This window comes from Grammomys surdaster, unplaced genomic scaffold (assembly GCF_004785775.1).
Source record: "Grammomys surdaster isolate TR1022 unplaced genomic scaffold, NIH_TR_1.0 193, whole genome shotgun sequence".
Classification (NCBI taxonomy): domain Eukaryota; kingdom Metazoa; phylum Chordata; class Mammalia; order Rodentia; family Muridae; genus Grammomys; species Grammomys surdaster.
Genome location: NW_021604638.1, coordinates 12,488,825 through 12,509,939, shown reverse-complemented (window position 1 = coordinate 12,509,939; position 21,115 = coordinate 12,488,825). Strand labels below are relative to the sequence as shown.

Here is a 21,115-nt window from a genome sequence, read left to right as displayed (position 1 = left end):
GATATAGATATAGATATAGATATAGATATAGATATAGATATAGATATGTGTGCATGTGTGTGCACATTCATATGGATGACAGAGCTTGACATCAGGTGTCTCCTTCAACCTCCCTTCACTTTATTTTTTGAGGCAGGGCATCTCTCTGATGCTGAAGATAACTGATTCAGCTGGTTAGCAAGCTCTGAGGACACTCCGGCCTCTGACTCCCCAGTGCTAGCTTTATAGGCAGACACTACACTACCCAGCTTATTCATGGGTAATGGGGCTTGAAAGCATATCCACATGCTTGTGTGGCAAGCATTTTATTAACTGAACAATATCTCTAGTCCCCATGTCTTGCCTTTATACAGTATTTATCCCTTGACTGTTTTCAGTGTGTCCAGCACAAGGGACAGGTAATGGGGAAACACAGAACCAGCACTTGTCCTTGTGTCATCCATAACTTAAGGAACTTGATACATCAGCAACACAATGTGCACATTACAGAGATCACCTTGGATGACAAGGATGGACCAGGCAGCCTCAAAAAGCCAAGAAGTAGCCCAAAGCTAGGTTCTGTGAGAAGCAATGTCCCTATCTAGCAGTGGCAAGAAGAAGGACTAAAGTCAGCCTGGCTGTGAAAGGGAGCCGCTGGGAAAGGCTCCTGAGAACTATAGCTGGAGAGACACAAGGTCCAATCTATGGTTGATCTCCCTGCTGTGGGGGTCACTATTAAAGAGGGACAGGCTCTGCCTGACAGTAAAACACAGACAGAGAATCCAATAGAGTTGAAAGAGGACAAGACCTAAAAGCAGGAGGGAAAAAATAAAGAACTATTCTCCAGGCACAGACAATTTCACTGCTGACTGTTCACACCTCCAAGATGGTCTGTGGCCTCTGCACACACCTAGGAAGGCATACACCAGCATTTCATCATATGAAAAGGTGTCTGTATTCTATAGATGTAAAAGCACACAGGAATAATTCAGGAGCATCTGAGAAAAGAGTTTCAAATCAATAAAATATGTATCTGCCAGGAGTTGAATTGTGCCCCCAAGAAGAGATGTTTGAATTCTAATCCCTGGGGTCTCTATGAACAAGGCCTTATTTGGAAGTCATCTCTGTAGAAGGCATGCAGCTAAGGATACAGAGGGGACTCAATTCAATGACTATATTCATTGCAAGCAGAGGGACATCTGCACACAGAAACATACAGAGAAAAGACTATGGTGCAAGAGATGGAAATGAAATCAATTGTCCCACAAACCAAGAAGGATTGCCCATAATACCAGCCACATGCTTGTCAGCTCAGAGATATCCAGCTAGGAGTAAGCCACAGAGAGCCAGAGAAAAACTAATACATGTGTACATTGGATATGCACATGCATCCTAGAGGTCACAAATAGAAGTTGCTGATAGGTACGCTCAGATTCACTAAGCCCCACCCGTGGGATGAGGCCAGACAAGGATGAGCTGACAGCTACTATTGTGGCCATGTCATCTCAGTCATTCCTCATGACTAACCTAAGATGTCTCATTGTGGTCACCTTGCACATGTGACAAGGGGGTTGCAAAATGATTGGGATAGGCCCCAGCACAAATAGTAAGGGGCAGAGTTGGAATCTAAATAGGGGACATCTCATAGCTTGCTTTTAGGTCACAGACTGTATGTAAACAGTCCCTGTCTATAAACCACATGCTCTTGAGAGTGAAAAGCTCTGTATCTCTGTAAGTCATTTCCCTCTATCCTAGCATAAACCAGAAGAGACAGGGACTAAGACTCTTAGAGGCAGACAGGAATGTAAAACTTAGTTCAAAACACATCCAATGTGGGGGGAGTGAGGTGATTCAGTGAGAAAAAGAGATTTTTCCACTAATCCTACATATTCTCAAAAACACACACACATACACACACAAATAAATAAATAAATAAATAAATAAATAAATAAATAAACAAGTGACATTAAAATAAACACAATCAGTTCTAAAATGGCCTACCACAAGAGTCAAATTTGTGAAACTTGTTACAGCAGAAATTTAACAGAGATTATTTCCAAAAGTATTTCATTCTGAGTACAGGAGACACAACTCATAAAAAATCCCAACTACTTATCTGTTCACATTTTCCCCCATGGTTGTCTCTTCCCAGGGGAGGCCTCCCCAATACTGCTGCAACCTCCTATGGCTGCCCCTTCTGTTTTTCTGATTAGGATCCTTCCTATGGAGAAAGAGTTCCTATATCCCATATATCTCTTCTTGGACAACCCGAATCCTTCAACTCCTAGCATGGAATTAGCTACAAAAGCCTGGCCAATAGGACAGAATGGCTGTGATAATCTGAGATGCTCATCCCAGGCAGGATGGGCAAGAACTTCTGCTAAGACTGATACTCTGACATGAACAGAGTTAAGCTTTCTTAGCTCTGAGGTCAATAAGTAGAAAGTATAGACACTGAACTGCCCCAACTCACCACTATCTCACCCTGTGAGCACATAGGAGGGTCCACATCAATGAGGAACAGAGCCATAAATGGAGAAAGGAGAGGAAGTCCCACGTCCAGCACTGGAGCCTTGAAATGAAATTTGGAAGCAACTCCATCTGGAAAATAACTCTATCTGAGAATCAACTCCATTGGTAGCCTAGGGATCTATGCCATAGCCTCTGTGTCTCCATCCAAGTAGACTTAGGATGCTGTCCCTCACACTGTAGATGCAGACAGGATGGTTTCCCATCCTACCACCATGCTCCAGCATTCTAGTCCCAGCTATGTCACTTTGGCAGGATAGAAATGAGAGTGTGGGCAGAGTTGGGCAAATCCAGAAGGTACGAGGGATGGAGGCTTGGGTGGACTCATCCTGGCAATGAGATCGGGCTCTGTTTCTGAGATGTAAAGGAAAGGCAGAGGAGAGGGGTACCTCTGCCAGAGGGAATCAATCCAAAGCCAGAGGGAGGAACTGGCAAGTGAGGCTGGCACAAATGAGCCGTGCAAACAGGGCCCAAGGCAACTCTCTGCTGCCAGACTACTCTGCCTAAGAGCCTCTGAGGAAAGGGGGCAGGGGGAGGGAGCCACATCAGCACAGCAGGAGGCCTGTATGGCCACCTAGCTCTTGATGTACATGATACATAGTTGTATGTTACCTTGACACAAACTACAGTCACTTGGGAAGAGGAAACCTCAACTGAGAAAATGCCCCTACCAGATGGGACTATAGGCAAGCTTGTGGTCCATTTGCTTAACTAGCGAATGATGTGGAAGAGCCCCAACCATTGTGGGTGATGCCACCCCAGTGGTGGTCCTTGGCAGGTACTTCTGGGTGACGTAAGAAAGCAGGCTGAGCAACCCTTGAGGAACAAGCCACCAGCACTGTTCCTCCATGATCTCTGCTCCACTTCCTGCCTCCAGGTTCCTGCCTTGGTTTCCTGAACTAATTTCACTCCATGATGGACTGTGACGTGGAAGTGTAAGACAAATAAACCCATTCTTTCCCAAGTTGCTTTTGGTAACTATGTTTTACCACAGCAACAGAAAGCAAACTCAGGCAGTGGCTAGTGGCTGAGGCACCTGTCAAAGCAAGGACTCTGTTAACTATTCATCCCCTTGACATTTCTCTGCCATACACTTTTCTCATCACCTTAAATCTTTGAAGGTTTGCTACAATACAAAAATGTGTGTGTGTGTGTGTGTGTGTGTTTTCTCTGTCTCTCTGTCTCTTTGTCTATGTCTCTCTGTTCATGTCTGTCTCTCTCTCTCTCTCTCTCTCTCTATCTCGTGTGTGTGTGTGTGTGTGTGTGTGTGTGTGTGTGTGTGTGTGTGTTGGGGAAAGAAAGGCAGAAGGAAGTGGAACTGAGTTCCACATGTGATGGTATAGCATAGAAAGGAAGTAGAAGGCAAGAGAGCTAATTGAGATCACCAAGAATAGAAACGAAGGAAAGGCGTGACCATAGGAATAGAAGTTCCCAAAATATACTAAAATATAAAAGAAAGCTAATTCTTTCCCATCCTTAACATCCAGAAGAATTTCTGGTGGACACTCCGGTTGCAGATTAACTTTGGGACAGGAGCTCCTGGCACAGGCCATGGTGTACAAAGACAGCCATTAGTGTAACCACAAGGCAGACTCCATGATTTCCAGAGGCAGTGGGGCAGATCATCAGTGTAATAAAGGAACTAGAGTCAGTCAGAAGTGTCCAGTCATATCAGAAATGAGGAGGAAGGGAAAGTGGTGGCCAGGGCTGAGACCATGAAGGCAGGGCCTGTAGAGACACCAGGCACAGCCGACTACTGGATGCAGCTGAAGGCATGAAAGGAATTTTCCACCATCTCTGCATACTGCAAAAATTAAGGAATTAATGTCAGCAAAGACCTGGACTCAGCAGTAAGATGTGAAGAGACTCTGAAGAACTACCCTTGTCCCCAGGCCTGTAAGTATGGCAAGTCACACAATGGACAGCGTTAGTTGAGCAGAAGAAAAAAAAAGAAAGAAAGAAAACTGGTGATAGACAAAAGCGAGTGATGGGTTCAGAAGAGTGAGAGTCACAGAAGAAAGTCTTGGAGCTGAGTGCAAACGTGTCCAAGGGAGATGAACCCAGAGAGAAAGAAGAGCCATCCCAGGAGCCAGCCTCTATGCCAAGTGTTAGGGCGTGAGTGTGAAATGTCCCCTGCAAGGTTCCTTTTGAACAGTTGATCCTCACCTGCCACAGCTGTATTGAAAGACTGCACAATCTTTAGAAGGTGAGGCCTAGCTGGAAGGAATTGGCTACCAGGGTGCAGCGCGAGGGACACAGGAGACAGGCCTTGTTTATAGGGAGGCCTCACTTCCAACCTGAGCTCTTTGCTTCTGCTTTGTATCTGCTGCCATGAATGTGAGGGAGACGCAAGTTCATATCACCATGGACTGAGCCATTTGAGTCACCATACCTTCCTCCATCATGATGGACTGTGAACAGGCAAAACAAACCTTTCTCCCCTGTAGCTACTTGTGGGGTACACTGTCATGGGAATGAGAAAGATTACTGACAGCAAAGGACAGAAGTGAAGCACCTGCAAACCCCCCTTCACTGAGTCTAGATGCACTGTTAGACTCCCACAGCACGGTAAGCAGGGACAGTAGCTCTTTCTAGATGCCACAGATATCTGTTTACTGTACAGGAGGACTAGAAGAGGCTACTCAAACACTCATACACAAAGCTGGGACGAGGGTCTTCTGCATCATCCTTGGGAATCAGATGAGCCATGGTTGGTCCAGTTGTTGCTCGTTCATTGTCAAGCTCATTGCAGCTGTACTCTAGAGAGCTGTGATGGTCAGGACTCAGCGTCCCAACTTCTGTCTGTATGGCTTGCCTACAGACGAGGTGAGGAAAGGAAAGTCATGAATGAAGGACCCTTCAGGGGTTAAGAGGGAAGTATGGTATATCACCTTACATTGCTGTGGCCATACCTAAAGATAGACAGGGATCTGCGAAGGCCTGTTTGCCTATGCCAAAGGAAAACAATAACCAATGGCACACTGAACAGAAGATACTGCCAGAGGAGTCTCTGAACTTCCTTAGCTAGTAAAAAGTGGTTCTCACACTACTTCAGAAAAGTTGAGATAACATCATTCTTCTCTCTTTTCAGATGGAGAAACTGAGGCTTGGGCACACACAGACATTAACCAAACAGCAAAATATTAGAGATATAGCAAAGACCGAAACAGCTCATCTGACTACAAAAGAATAGCCTCCATCTTCCCAGTATGAAAAGTATGTACTCACGCCTGCAAGACATAGAAAGCTACAGTCCTGTCTCCCAGGCCTGGCAGCACTGTGCTCATGTGTATACAAGATCAGAAGAGCAAAGTGTAGACTTCATTCTGCTGCTGCCTGACTTGAGCAGGAAGCCCTCGCTTGCTGAGAACAGACGATCAGCAACTCTGCCAGCAACTGCCTGCTCCCTGACACCAGGCTGCATTCCATCAGAAAGAAACACATTCCAGTTATTGGGTGGAAGGCGAGTCACACCTGCCCTTGGATACACACAGAAGCAACAGGCATGCTACTCTGATTAATAATGAAAGGCTGGGCACAAGCACATTTCATTGTAAAAAGAGAGGGAGCCAAAGCCTAGCTTCCTTTCCTACCAGGCTTAGGAAAGCATAAAATAGGGTAAAAATCACAAGACTTAGGGACATAAAAAAAAAAGAAGAAGACTTTAAAGAAATAAAGAAGCAAAGAAATCCACCTGCCCAGGTGGCAGAAAAGCATGAATTTTATACTATCCCAGGAGCCTGTAATTTCACAGAGCTGTGTCATTTGTTTCTTGCGCTGTTTTAAGGAACACATTCTGTTGTTCAAGAGAGACAAAGAATAAGTGAAGCATACCATTTTAATCCAACTCCTCAAATAGGGAAACTGAGGACCTGAGAAATTGTCATCTACGCCTACTTGACCGCAAGATGAGAGGTGCATCTGTTCTCAGAGAATTCTCCTCTAGCACAGGTTCAGAGCTCCCTGGATGAGAATGAGCATGCCTTGGGCAGGAGACAGAGTATGGGTTTTCAGGGTAATGTCACACTAGTACGAGGAACCTCTCTGATGACTGGGAGAGCCATCAGGGTCACCTGAGTTGCTGCCTCCTACTGACTGCTCCAGTTTTGTTTTGCTGATATGTCCATGTGTTGCCAGTTTCTTCATGGGGATCATTGCTAAGTGGTTGGCAGTAAGAAGTGCAAAACGTTTGACTCTGTTTATCTCCCCACCATTACACACCCCATGAAGTCTGTGGGATCCACTGTTAGGTGAGTCACCTTGGACTGAAGAATGGGAATACTGGTTGAATTTGGATACAAGAACAGCTTATATGACCAGCTGGACACCCTAACTAATGTATCAGGCCCTTCCCCATGCATAATCCATTAGTTCTTAAAATTTTAATGCAAGACCCATCCTCCTGACTGAGCTATCAATACATTCTATCAGGTCAACCTCTACCTGAGCCCCATGGCTCCCGAGCTTCATGGGTGATAGCCAAGGTTATCTCTAGCCCTTGTCAGTCATATAAAAAAAATGTAGTATTTTTCCTCATGTCCTTGAATTTGTAGACTTCCCCTTCCCACGTATGGAAGTCAAATCTGTCTGTGGTATCACTATGTGTTCACTGTGGGCAGATGGAATCAACCTCAGTTAGGAAGCAGTGGTCAAGGGAGATGCTACAAGTTTCAGAAGTGAATTAGCCTACAGTGAGGGAATGGAGGCATCAATAAACACTGCTGCAAAAAAGCACTTAAAAGTTCAACATCCCCCTACCAAAAAATTTTGCTCAGCTTTTGAGTTGTATATAGCCTGAATTTTAGAGGCTGTTGGTGGTGGCTAGGGGAAGCTATATCTTACCATCTGCTTCTGAACAAGCTAGATATCTTTGGTTAAAGAGGTTAAGCCTAGGGGCATTGTTAATGACTTTTCTTGATCCAACCTTCATTAATTAGGATACTGTTAGCTACTGTAACTAATAAACCCTAAAGCACTGTAGCTGAACACACACACACACACACACACACACACACACACACACACACACCACATTAGTTTTTACTGATTAAACAATATCTCTGGTTAGCAGACACTTCTTCAGAAAGTGATTCATGGATCCAGGCTTCTTGAGTACTTGACTCCATCATCTCTTGGAAGCGTGGGCTTATCATCACCCAGACAAAGTCTCAAGAGTGAAGCTGGAAAACAGCAATCCTACTTTTAAACTGATTGAGCATGAGAGTACATGCAGCTCTTATATGGATGCTTCATTGACTGCAGCCAATTACATGTAGGGCCCTAATGAAAGTGAGACACTCTGGGAAATGTAGTCCTTGGTCACAGAGACTGGTCTCCTTGTTCTCTTCCAGACTTAGGTGGAACACTATTTCAAGGAGCTATGCTGCAGACTCAAATGATGGCCATCTAGCTATATGTATTAGTTTGAGACTTCCTAGGAATTTTCCATAGATCTCATCCCTGGAGAGTTAGTCTACAATTTTCTTCATATGTCTCCATGGGTATTTAGTAGGAAAACGAGAAAATGAAGAGTAAGGTCTCAAATCAGAATGAATAGAAAGACTTGGGCTCAAGTAAAATGAATCATTTCCTTATATGTAACCAGCTTCACTGTCCTTTTCCCACTTTGTACACCATTTCTGGCCAGAGGCCATATGACTGAAACTCAACACTAAGACATCAGTAATAAAGAAATCTCCCCATGGAGTTGGTCTGGGCCAATGTTTCCCGTCTGTATCTTAGTCCTGTGGGGCTGGACCATTCTTTGCTGCAGAGTTATGCTGTGTACTGCAGGACAGATAGATTTGATAGTATATATGAATTCCACTCATAGACACTAGGACCCCCATCCGAGGTATGACAATCAAATTGTGATATCACTATGTATTAACTGTGGGCAGAGGAATAAACTCCAGTTAAAGAGCAGTGGTCAAGGGAGACACTCCAAATCTCAGAAGTATATTAGGCTACAGTGAGGGAATTAAGGAGTTGGCCACAGCATCCTTCCAAAGCTAGAACATGTGGCTTGACTGAGCCTAGTGGAGCCTAAAACTTTGTTCCTTAACACTATTCCATCTAAGTCTGGAAGAGAAGGTATTATGGAAGGTTAGCAGCAGGCGTAGTAGAAAAACAATCTCCTTTACATAAGGAAGAGGGCACAGCTAGATATTGTAACTCATGAGACTGACTAGCAGGGACTCAGCATCTTCACAGGCAATGCAAGACTACAATGAAGGTTAAGTAAAACCTTATGTGCGAAGTGGCTGGTGCACAATCGATGGTCCCAAATGCCAGCCAAGTGCAGCCTCTGCAGCTCATCGCCTGGCCCCCATCATTCTTCCATCTGAATAAGGGAGGGTAATGTTCCAAGTGGATGAGGATTTAATGCAAGTGCCATTTGATTTAATTTCCAAATGCGTTAAAACTGTTAATTCAACACATCAGCATGCAGCTGATGAAGTAGTCAAAATAACTCAAGGGAACCAATACTTGTCAGGTTTTATTTATCCACATTTTTGCTTCTTTAAAATAAGCTGGTCTCTGTGCCTGTATAGAGTACAATATACATAGATATCTCCCTGTTAGCTTCCCCCACACACATATGTTCAAGTTGAGTTTTTCACTCTTTTTCCATCTGCCATTTCTCTCTTCCTATGAAAAACTAATGGGGATGTTATCAAGAGCGAGAAAGTGAGAGGCTGAGGTGGGGCAGCTGGGAAATATGGAGATGATGGAACTGACAAAGACAAGCCCCCCCCTCTCTCACACACACACACAGAGAGAGAGAGAGAGAGAGAGAGAGAGAGAGAGAGAGAGAGAGAGAGAACCATGTTTGCCTAGACTATCTACATATGTGACCATTCTCTCTAATCTAACAAAGCTAGCTAGCTTTCTATTCCCAATTAATATAGCCAACACAGAGTTGGATCATAATCTGAAACCAAGATTTCAGACTTCTTATCTATGTCTCCTTGGTAATGACAACTATTATAAGGAATCATATAAGCACCAATCAAAGCTAGTATGGAAGCCTGAGAAGACTTCCTACAGAAAAATCAGTCTGTAGAGAGGATGGGGCTGCTGAGGCGTCTCTCAGGACTGGCAGGAGACGAGAGGCTGGGAGGGGATGGGTTAAAGTGAAAAGATGTCCAACTTTCAGGTCTAACTTGGACTGGATGCACATGAAGCACTCCTGAGGAAACAGGTAGGACTCATCAGGACACAAGAGTCTTCCCTTAAAATGGAAAAAATAGAGGACCCAGAACCTTTATCTTTAAAAAATGACAATCTAATGGCCATATGACAGGCTCCATAATTAGCATGACTAGAGGAGATGGACTCAGGCTCCAAATCACAGCCAGTGTAGATAAAAGGGAAGCCATAAGGAAAATGCAGGGCATTACAAAGCTTGCAGGTTCGACTGGAGGAAGTGCAGGCTTAAAGGAAAAGATAAAGAGAAGCAAGGTAGCTGCAAAAGAGATACAACTTCCTCAGGGGTAGACAAAAAATGGAGTTCAAACAAGGAGAGCCTCTGAAGGAAGGAAACATCTCTTACCAATTAAGATAATAAGCACTCCCCTCAAGGTGAACATACTCAGACACTCAGATGTCTCACTGTGCTCCATGTGCAGTTCTCATGTGTCAATCAAAACTAAGATAAAATTTTAATAAAAATAATATAAAGAAAGGATCGTGAAGTGCCCCTAGTAATGTTGTGTGCTTGTAGATGGTAACTTGGAACACTCCATGGTCAGATGCCTGGATGCCCCCATGTGTCAGTTACTGTCTCAGTATGGTATAACCAGCAGGAAATTGGGCTCACAGAGCTTTTCACTTCTCCTGTACTCTAGCAGGAGATCTGAGCAACATACAACTACAGTCCTGATGTTAAATGCCAATGTCCTCCCCCTAAAAGCCAATGTGGTCCCTAGGATAGATCATCTGTTGGAAGGTGATAAGACTGTTAAAAAGAGGGAAGTCTGCAATGGTTACTACTGTCAAGTTGATCTGAAACTGAAATGCCTATGATATAAGTAAAGCCCTCTTTTGGGTTTATCTACAGCAGAGCCCCAGTTTCAAAGACAATTAGATCAGAGATCTATGACCTATTGAATGGATTACACCTTTGATACATTTATAACACAATAGCATCATACATTAAGAAGTGGTGGAAAATAAAGGCTGGGCCTTTGGAAGATATAGGTAAAGGTAAGCGTGACCTTGGGATTCTTATTTTTCTCTAGTTACTTACTATAGTTTTTTCTCTTTGATTTTTGTCAATCATGAAGGATTCCCTTAACCACATACTCTGCCACTACTATGGAATTTTGCTCAAGGGCATAGGGTCAAGAAATTAGGGATTAAGAATTCTGAAAGTGTAAGCTAAGATAAATATTTCCTTTAGTTCTTTGGTTGAACCTTTGGCCACTGTCATATAAAACTAACTATAGCTATTAGGTCATCTAGGGTTTCCCTTCCAGGGAACTACAGGACCTTAGTCTTTTCTGCTTTTCCTTCCTAGCCATCAAGTGAGCAATTTGTACTGAGTCTTGCTAAGTCATGTGGAATAGATAGTGTGATATGGTTACTGCCCCTGGAACAGAGCCAGCAGGGCATGTGCCTCCACCAGTGTTGATGGTTGCTGTGCATATAAGGCTTGTTTGTATGAATATATATATATATATATATATATATATATATATATATATATATATAACTTCATGTTTTTCTCCCTGCCAAAGTTAATGACTCCATGATAATCAGAGACACCAAGAGTCCAGGAGGAGAGGGTGTGGTCAGTGTCTCAGGAAATGGTAAATATTGAGACCTTCAGGACAGCCCTTAAGGCTGTGGGAAAGAATTCTGAAAACCTGAGTTCAAGAATATATAATTTTTCAACTGAAATATAAGGATGCAATAGGAATTGTACGAGGAGCTTCGAAGACCTAAAAGAACAGAGGTAGCTGCACTGTGAGCCAGCTTGTCAGAAAAATACAAAGGCAGGCAGATACAAAAGCAGGCAGGGTCCTGAACTCAAGGTCAGCCTAGGACAGAGCTAGGTTGGGCCTAGGCAGGTAGAAATGGTAATCTCAGGACAGGATCCCATTCTGCTAGTTCATTGTGCTGAAAAAGGCAGGCAGATCTCTGAATTCAGCTACAACATTTAAAAACATGTGCTTACTGTCTCTTTATAAGAATAAAAAGGCTGAAGTCATGGGATGCTGATTCATAGGGTGATCAAAAGGGAACCTGGGGTAATGACTGAATTAATATGTAAATAAGCGACTGGATCTTGGTCTGTAAGAGAAAAGCTATCCAGAGAGAATTTTTAGAATTGTAAGAGAGAGCTATCTGGAGAGAGAGGGCTTTCTGGAAAGCTGTCTTGATTAGAACATAGGCCATTAGCTTGTAACCTATAATTTGAATTCAGTTAGAGTTTTTGTTTTATTTGTTTGTTTTGTTTTGTTGCAACTCCCAGATACCCCTTCTTAAAAACCCCTCTCCAAGTTAGGTTAGGCTAGACCTCAGCAAGTTTGTTCTATCATGTGATGCCCCTACTATTGCCTTTCAGTACTCCACCAAAAAAGTCCAAGCAATAGATTTTGAGACAAAGTTTCTTTTTTTCTTTTCACATGTATTTAATTATCTTAGATATTTTACTTAGCAATGATGCTCACATGCAAAAGGAAAACAAAGTATTGCATAAAGGGTTAACGTTGCAGAGCTAAAACTGGAGTGAGTGGTCTGTTAGAGGAGGCAGTCAGAGGCCTCTCTGAGAGGCTGCTGTCAGGGCAGAGGACCCTGTGAACAAAACAAGGGAATTATCTAATTACCAGAAAGAAAAAGACTTCTGGCAAAGAGAAAAGCAAGTACAAAGGTCCTGAGGTCAGAACTAGCTTGTTATTTTTCAACGAGAAGGATCAATGTACTTAGAGAAGGGGTAAGAAGACTAACGTGTAACTGGGGGTCAGAAAACAAAGACACAGAGGGAAGTCAGACCTAAGGCCAAGGCAAAGAGTGTAAACTGTGCTCTGAGTATGATAGAAATGGCTGAATGTGATATGTTTGGCATGCACTGTGTGTGTGTGTGTGTGTGTGTGTGTGTGTGTGTGTGTGTGTGTTATTCATTTGTGAGTGTATGCAGCTGACCAGAACCTTGTATCTTCCTCCATCATGCTCAACCTTATTTCTGAAACAAGGTTTTTCTCATTCAACCTGGAGATCACCAATTCAGGAAGGCTGTCTGGCCAATAAGCTCCAGGGATCCTCCTGACTCTGCCTTCCAAGTTCAAGGATTATAGACACGTGCCATTATTTCAGGCCTTTATATATGTGGTGGGGGATCTGAACTCAGTTCCTTGCAGCTTGCATGACAAGTACTTTATTGAGTAAGACATCTCCCCAACTTTGAAGGCTTCACAAGGAAATGCAAGGATGTGAAGATTGCTTTAAATTATCACTTAGGGTTCTTCAGGAAAAGCAGACCTCAGTCGGACAAGATTCAAGCAAGAAGGTAGCTGGAATAATCACCCAGGTGAACTGAATGGGGCATGACAAATCCAGCCCTCTTGCTGTCTCTAGACATAAAGTTTTGGGACTCAAGGGCATGCATATTTATATCTGTATATTTTCTGTAGCTGCTATTACTATGACAGTAGAGGGAAAGAGTTACAGCAGAGGCTGGGTGCCCCAAGAAGCTGAGTATAGTCCACAGCCTGCCCTATGCAAATCTGCTCTATGGAAGATCAGAGGTGGTAGAGGGTTGTGGTTTCTACACTGACTTGGGAAGGTGGATTCACACAGGAATAAAGGCAGACCTCGGCCCATGTTCTTGAAACCCAAGCCTGGCCTCTGGATCACTAGAACCTAGATATTTTTATTGTTGTTGTTGTTGTTGCCTCTGACTACTGCTACAGGCAAAAAAAAAAAAAATGATGTCTAGTTAAAAGGGAGGTACTGCAGTGCTTCAGTGGCTCCAAGAGACACACCCATGGAAGCATTTGCCATTACCTCTTCTTCTAGCATGCACTTGTTCTCTATAGATGCTCTCCCTAAGGAAACAACAGCCAGCAACTTCTGAGGTTTCAGAAGGCCAACATTGTGGGGTCCCAGGAGAAGGGCTGTGTCCTACTCCTGTATTTCTAACCTTTCTATTTCCATGTGTCTGGCTGACTTGCCACTCTCATATCTCATTCTCAGTTAAGATGGACTTTCTCCAAAATGCAGAGGGGCTCTGTATCCAGGGCATCAGCATCCACAGAAGGAGTCCTCAACTAGTGACTTGGGAAGGATATCAATGCTCCAGCTTCCTAGCAGACCAGGGTCTTAACTTTAAAACCCACACTCTTTCCAGGAAAACTGAGACACGGGCGTCTAGAGTGGCCAGTGCCTCCTTTATTGGCTGTCATTTCTCTGTTCAAATCAATAGTCTCTTGAATTCACCCACAGGCCCCTAATCTTATTCTAGACATCCCAACCCCCTGTACTGCCTCATTCATTTCCCAAACAAAGGCTACACCCTGAGTATACCTAGCTGAAAAGGCTAGCTGCCGTGCACAGGCAGGTCCAGGGATGGATGCAGAGTAAATGCAGAGATCTGACTTCATGGTGGCATACTGCCTGTGAATCATGTATAGCAGTGCCCTGGAGCCCCATGACTCCTTTAAAGTAAAGCTCCAGCTCTTATATTGAGGCAAAGAACCTTCATTGCCCATACCCAAACATGTCACCATTGCATATATCTTTGATTCTTGCTTGTCATGTTTCAAAACTGACCCAGCTTATCTCTGTCCACACACTTGCCAAGGCCACAGGATCCATCACTTATGGAATGACTTATGGGAGTCTCCCTCCCACCATTTTCAAGACTGCATCGTTCACTTCATGTTGTGTTGCAGGACCTACCATTCTGGGTTTTGCAGGAAATGTGAAATGGATGGGAGAGATAGGCAGGCTTACATTTGCTACTTGAAAGTTATGAGAGCTTAAGAAATATCCATCTCTGTTCCTTCATTTGTAGAAGGGGGTTATTAACAGCTTGATTCAGAGAGTTATTCTTAAGGTGCCTAAGCTCATGCAGCAGGTGCCCATCATAAACTCCATGATATGTGCTGTAAGTTTGCATGTGTCCTCTAGCCAAACCACAAACTTACCGTAGTTCTTAACATGCTCTTGGCACAATAAACAGTAACTAAAAAGAAGAAGACAAGAAGCAGTCAATAGCTTCAGTAGTTCCAGGTTTCCAAATATGGCTATGAACTCAAATGTGTACAGATTGGTTTAAATCAGAATGGAATCCACATAGGGTCATATGTTTGAATTCTTAGTCACAAGGGAGTGGAACTCTTTGAAAGGATTAGGAGGTGTGGCCTTGTTGGAGGAAATGCTTCATTGGGGCTGAGCTTTGAGGTTTCCAAAGCCTAACGCTGGTTTAATGGCTCTCTTCTTGCTGCCTGAAGATCTGTTTGTAGAACTCTCAGCTATTTCACCAACACTATGACCACGTGTGTGCTACCATGCTTCCCACCATGATGATAATGGTCTAATCTCTGAAACTATAACAAGGGCCCAATTAGATGCTTTCCTGCATAAGAGTTGACATGGCCATGGTGTCTCTTCATATCAGTAGAAGAGTGACTAAGACACAGACTCTGAGTAGTAAGGGAGTAAAAAAGACTAAGGTAAGAGAGTGGTCAGCTGCAGGGAAAGCCTGCTTAGAAAATACAGTCCTCTACCACTAACCTAGGATATAGGATGATTAGTTTCAGATGTGGAAAATCTTTACACATCTTCAAGAAGCTTTTAAGCATGAAAAAAAATTTTTGAAGAGGAAAACAAAATAAACAAGACAATACTGAACATTTTAAGTTATGCATTTCTGCATCTGACATCAAGCCACAAGCTGGATCTGATGACCTTGGCCCACTCTCTTTCAGAAGAGTGAGTCCTAAATATAACTTAAAGTTAAATCTCCACAATTTGGAACAGCATCCCTTAAGCCAGGACAAGGGACAACGGACAGAGCCTTCAGGCAATGTCCTCTAAAAATAAGCCAAAAATAAAATTGTTGATAGTAACAGATAAAATATTGTGTGGCTACTTACCTAGTGCTAGGGTCTATTATACATATGACACCGTTTCTCTTGTCAAGGAAACTGTGGTAGTTGAAATGAGAATGTCTGTCAATCACGAGCTCATAGATTTTGATGCTTGGCCTCAAGGGAGTAGTACTATTTGAAAGGATCAGGAGGTGTGGCCTTGTTAGAGAAAATGTGTCCCTGGAGGTGGACTTTTAGGTTTTCAAAAGCCTAAGCCAAGCCCTGAATCTTTCTCTTCTTGCTGCCTGTAGATCTGGGTGTAGAACTCTCAGCTACTTCTCCAACATGTCTGCCTGCAAGCTAACATATTCCTTGCCATGATGATCAACTAAATCCCTGGAACTGTAAGCTAGCCCCAATGAGATTCTTTCTTTTTTAACAGTTGCCTTGGCCCTGGTGTCTCTTCACAGCAATAGGACACTGACAAAGACAGATTAGTATACATATTTATCCTATTGAATAGATAAGGATATCTAGATAAACATGTTTATTGTAATGTATAGATACGGAAAATGGGGCCAGGATTAAATGTAAGCTTTACCTGAAGTCACCACAGGCAGCAGAGACTAAGGCCAAAATTGAAATTTAGGCCTGTCCTAATCTGCAGTCCCTAATCTTGACTCAACCATTATACCCCAGTTAGACTCACTTGATGATCCACACATACCTCTCATTTTCTGGGGGACACTCTCGGTGGTGAACTGTTCTGAGTATTTGGTAGGATATGAAATGGGCTTGGGCAACACATTTAAAAATCACCAATGTGTGACTATTAGAATGCAGCTGCGTAACTCTGGTTTAGGACAGCTATGTCCTTTAGCCAAGCAAAATACCATGAAACGGAAGACACCGGCAAGCTCAGAAACAGGTAGGGGGAAAGAGAACATTTATGAGCAGTGGCCTGGAACAGGTAGGCACAGGATGGGCTGTCAACTGAGTGAAACCTCAATTACAGAGTAATCTAACATATAGCCAGTACATTATCACAACTCAATAAACAGCTCTTCAGAATTAAGTAATTCCAATTTGCTTTCATTGCAGACCGAGTTGCCTAGCGAATGCTGATACTACCTACAGCTAAGAATAGGCTGCATCTTCCAAGGCCCTGATTTTCACTCTGCTAGAATGCTGGTAAGTCAGGCAACATGAGGGCATGCTAGCTTGCAGAGAGGCAGGGACTCAGCCTGGACTTGCTCTGCTCATCTCAGTGTGAACACTTGTCATGGAAGCCATTGCACAGGCCTTCCTCCAGCCCTGGCACCTCAGGTACTGGGGAGCTCTTGATCATAGAGAGGTCACAGAGAGGTCACAGTTTGAATGAATGACATAAAACATAAAAGGTGGCCCATGTGATGTTCGTGACAGCAGGGCCATCTAATGAGTTTCTATGACTCATCAGCAAATGGTAGACTCTAGAGAGGACCCACAGAACTCTGACCCAAGAGTATCTAATGCTGATGCTACCTGGCTACATTTTAATACATCTTCCCTCTTTCCTTACACTCAAGTATTACTATATGGACCTTAAATGATATCTCCAAGGCAACAGAGGTACTGGGTGAGATGCTCAGTCCCACTCACAGAGTCCTTCATATCCTTACTTGGGGATGCCTAGGTCATTCATTTGCTCATTTCTTAGAGCATAAGTATCAGGCAGCTCCAAGTACTTCTGCATTGACCATCTCCTTTCTCCCCTACAACATCTTCCTGGGGTTAAATTCCTATCACCCTGTTTCCAGATGTATCTGCTTGAGAGGCTTATATCATGTTCCAAGTCACAGCGATGGAAAGAGATAGGGCAGTGTTTCCAAGTGAGGCATCTTGACTCAGGCATTACTGTGTGTGTGGAAGAAAGTCACAGCTGGGTGTTCATGCCTGATTCCTCAGACCATCTGTGTGATGAACAAAATCTGTCACCACTTAAGAGGAGGGATGACAATGTGGACCACTGCTCCAACAGCAAGTGGCCCTGGAGACTTGGTTTCTATTGTTTTTCAGATAGTTCTCCTTTCCTTGATAAAGGGATGACTACTATTTTTTCTTTCCATTTTGAATTCAAATATTTCAATATGGAAGCGTATAGGCCACTGGCTCATCCAAAGCTAAGGATTTTAGTGGGAAGTGGCCTTCTTCATAAGGCCCTGTCCTCAAATGGTCTATCCTCTGCCTTCAAGTGGTCACTGGACATACACTGCAGGCTGACTGGTTTCCTCCAGGTATTGTTGAGTGACCCTGCCTCTCATTTCTTATGTGTATTGTGGAAAGGACATATCTCTGCCCTCTCCCCTGTTATCTGCACCCCTGTGCACTGATTATAACATTGTGATACCAGGAGACAATAAGGCTGCAGTTCCCAGGCCCTCTACTATAGCTAAAGAAGTGCACTTCAGACTCAGATCTAACCTCAGCTTTTCCCTTAGAATGATCCTCAGCTCCTCAACTCTGCAGGGCTAGCTTTTCCAGATATAAAAGAAGTTGAAATAAAACCAGTGTGCATACGTGCAATTAAGATAAAATGAGATGGCATATGTGAGGGGACTCTCCTGGATTCACGGGACCAAGCAAATGGCTTATGGCCCACTCAACATTAAAATGTGCTGGAAAGGGGCACTAAAAACATGTGAAGTCAAAGAAAACAAAGAAAAAAAAAAGAAAAAAAAATGAAAAAAAGAAAAAAAAAGAAAAAAAAAACATGTGAAGTCCTATCCTCCAAAAAGTGGATGAATTTCATCTAGGTGTCATTAAATGGGGCCAGACTACAGAAAGTACCAATGCACCATTGTCTGCTGTGGCGATGCCACAGAGCCTCCCAGCACATCTCTCAAAGGAGAGAGCACGGAGAGGGAGTTATAGAGTAGCAATAGCTTCTGGGTCGTATTGACACACTTGGCTAATACATCTGGGACCAGAGCTCATACTGGCCCCTTTGCCTTAACTAAGCCTCAGTTGGCACAGTCAACAAAGTACATAGCACTGTTCCCATGGCCACCTCTCCAAGCCTAGGCAGCCTTGCTTCAGCAAGACCCCTGCCCCAGCAACCTGTGGATTATCACTCCCCACACCTCTTCTCCCTAGAAGACTCAGGGAAAGAACAGAGCAAGTATTTTTCTGTCTCCATTTAACAGTTGGGGTGCAGAAGTGACTCCTGTAGTTGGTCCCGCCCCCTTACCCCCACTTAATGCCAGGCGGGTACATACAAGGTGCCTGTAAGACAGTAGGGAATGTAAGAGAATGGGGCATTCCACTGTGGAACTCCCATAGTAGGGTGGGAAATCAACCATGAAAAAGTGCAGTGAGTGTTCCTGGGGACCACTCAGGAAATGACACATTCGTAGAGTATTTGAAAGGCCTACAAATGTCACTGTGTCACATGAATCAATCTCATGGGACTGGGGGCTTGGAGGTGGGGGGCAAAGATCTGAGCCTAATGCTATCAAAGTGGTGTTTTTTTTCATACATCAATGGCACTTCATATGAATACGTTTTAAGGTGCTTTTTGGGGGTATTATATTGTTCATGACCACCTTATTTGTTGATCTTCAGATTAAAGGTTCATCACATTCTGGTGATGAAATAAATGCCTGCTGATACCAATAACTCACTTTCATATCAATTAGGCCACAGAAATCTTAAGCTTGAGACTCAGGAATTGACAGGACAAGGCAGACGAAAGGAGTCAAACATGAGCAAGTTCTGGGGTCCGGTGAACACAGAACCCATACTAGGGATAACCCTTGAATGGGAATAACTCAAGAAGTCCAGATATCATCCTCCCTTTCCTAGAGTTCAGACCCAAAAGGGAGAGAAACGAAGCAGAAGCAGAAGCAGAGGGAAGTGGCTCTTGTGAAGTGTGATACGAGCTATGTAGGTGCACTATTTACTTCTCTCATTTCTGTGTTGTGAAGGAGGATTTAGTTTGGATCCAGAGTGAGGTCCATCGTGATAGGTAGTCGTGGCAGCAGCGACTTGAGGCAGCCTTGCATTTCATCCATAGCTACTAAGCAGAGGGAGATGAATGCTGGGACTCCTTTCTCCTTATCCACTCCAAGACCTCAGAGAATGTGACAATGCTGCCTTCAGTTAACATAACTTCTCCATGTTGATTCTATATAGATAATACCTGACAGGTGCATCCTAAGGCAACTCCTGATAGGCACAGCACGAGGCTTGTCTCATAGATGACTCTAGATCCTGTCAAACTGACAATCAATGTTAACCATCGCAGCAGGAAGGAAGACAAGGTGATGTGAGTGACATTACATCATCTTCCACTTGGATATTCACCTGGAGTCAGAAGAGAGGGTCCAAGGGTCCAGACAGGGATCTCCATTCTGGTCTCATTAAAGCCACCAGTCACTCAGACCCGGCAAAGAGGATGCAAAGTTTTTACAGCAACTCATGCTCAAACAAAAACAAAGCAACAGCAACAGCAGAAACTCAGAGCCTTCTGAGAATCGAGCAATCTTTTTCTCCCTTCAAACACAGCAGGTATTATTCTACAGCTGGCATAATATGAACGGGTTCATTATTTCATTCACTAAATATTGCTATATTGAAATTTTAATCAGCGAACATAGCAGTGATAAAATGAATACATTCATACACTGTTGCTGCCTGTGTAAACCATCAAACCCTTCTTTGCAGAAGCAATACTGCAATACAGAGAAGAAAAATCCATAAAGATGTTCATATGCTTTGGTCTACCAACTCAACCTCCCGAGAAATTGATCTAAGGAAAGAATCTGGTTCTGTATAATACCAAAAAATTGGGAGTGGGGGGGACTGTGCAGAGGCTGTAATTTTTGCCCACTCAGGGAAGAAAGAAAAGAACAGAAACACCTGGAAACACCTAAACAACTATGAAGATGGAGATATTTGAAAAGAGGAAAATGCCATAGCATCAGTAATGGTGTCAGGTCTTGGAGCATCTCCTTGAGATGAATCCCAAGTTGGGCTTATGGTGTGCTTACAGACAGGAGCCTAGCATGGCTGCCCTCCAAGAGGCACAACAAGCAGCTGACTGAGACACTTGTGTCCAACCATTGGACTGAAGCTGGGAACTCCTGTGATTGAACTTAGGAAAGGCTGGAAGAAGCTGAGGAAGAAGGTGGCCCCATAGGAAGACAGTCTCAACTAACCTGAACCCCTGAGATCTCACAAGACACTGGGCCACAGACTAGGCAGCATATACTAGCTGGTTTGAGGTCCCCAACATATAAATAGCAGAGGACTGCCTGGTCTGCCTTCAGTGGGAGAAGACATGCCTAACCCTCTAGAGAGACTTGAGGTCCCACGGAGTGGGGAGGCCTGTGGACGTGGGGTAAGGGTAAGGGGTGGGGACATCCTCTTGGAGAGAGGGGGTAAGAAGGAATGGAATAAGGAACTGTGGGAGGGTAAACCAGGAGGAGGGTAGTGACTAGACTGTTAAAAAAAGATATATATATATATATCTTTTTATCTGGCGAGAGAGAGAGAGAGAGAGAGAGAGAGAGAGAGAGAGAGAGAGAGAG

The 21,115-nt window shown here is 43.7% G+C and overlaps 1 protein-coding gene across 1 annotated transcript in view; it reads right to left on the bottom strand.

The window, feature by feature from the left end:
* LOC114623086 (receptor-type tyrosine-protein phosphatase T-like) overlaps positions 1 to 21,115 on the bottom strand; it is a gene marked incomplete at its 3' end in the record, with an annotated part of 676,953 nt that overhangs the window by 423,154 nt on the left and 232,684 nt on the right. The gene's annotated exons all lie outside the window — the stretch shown is intronic.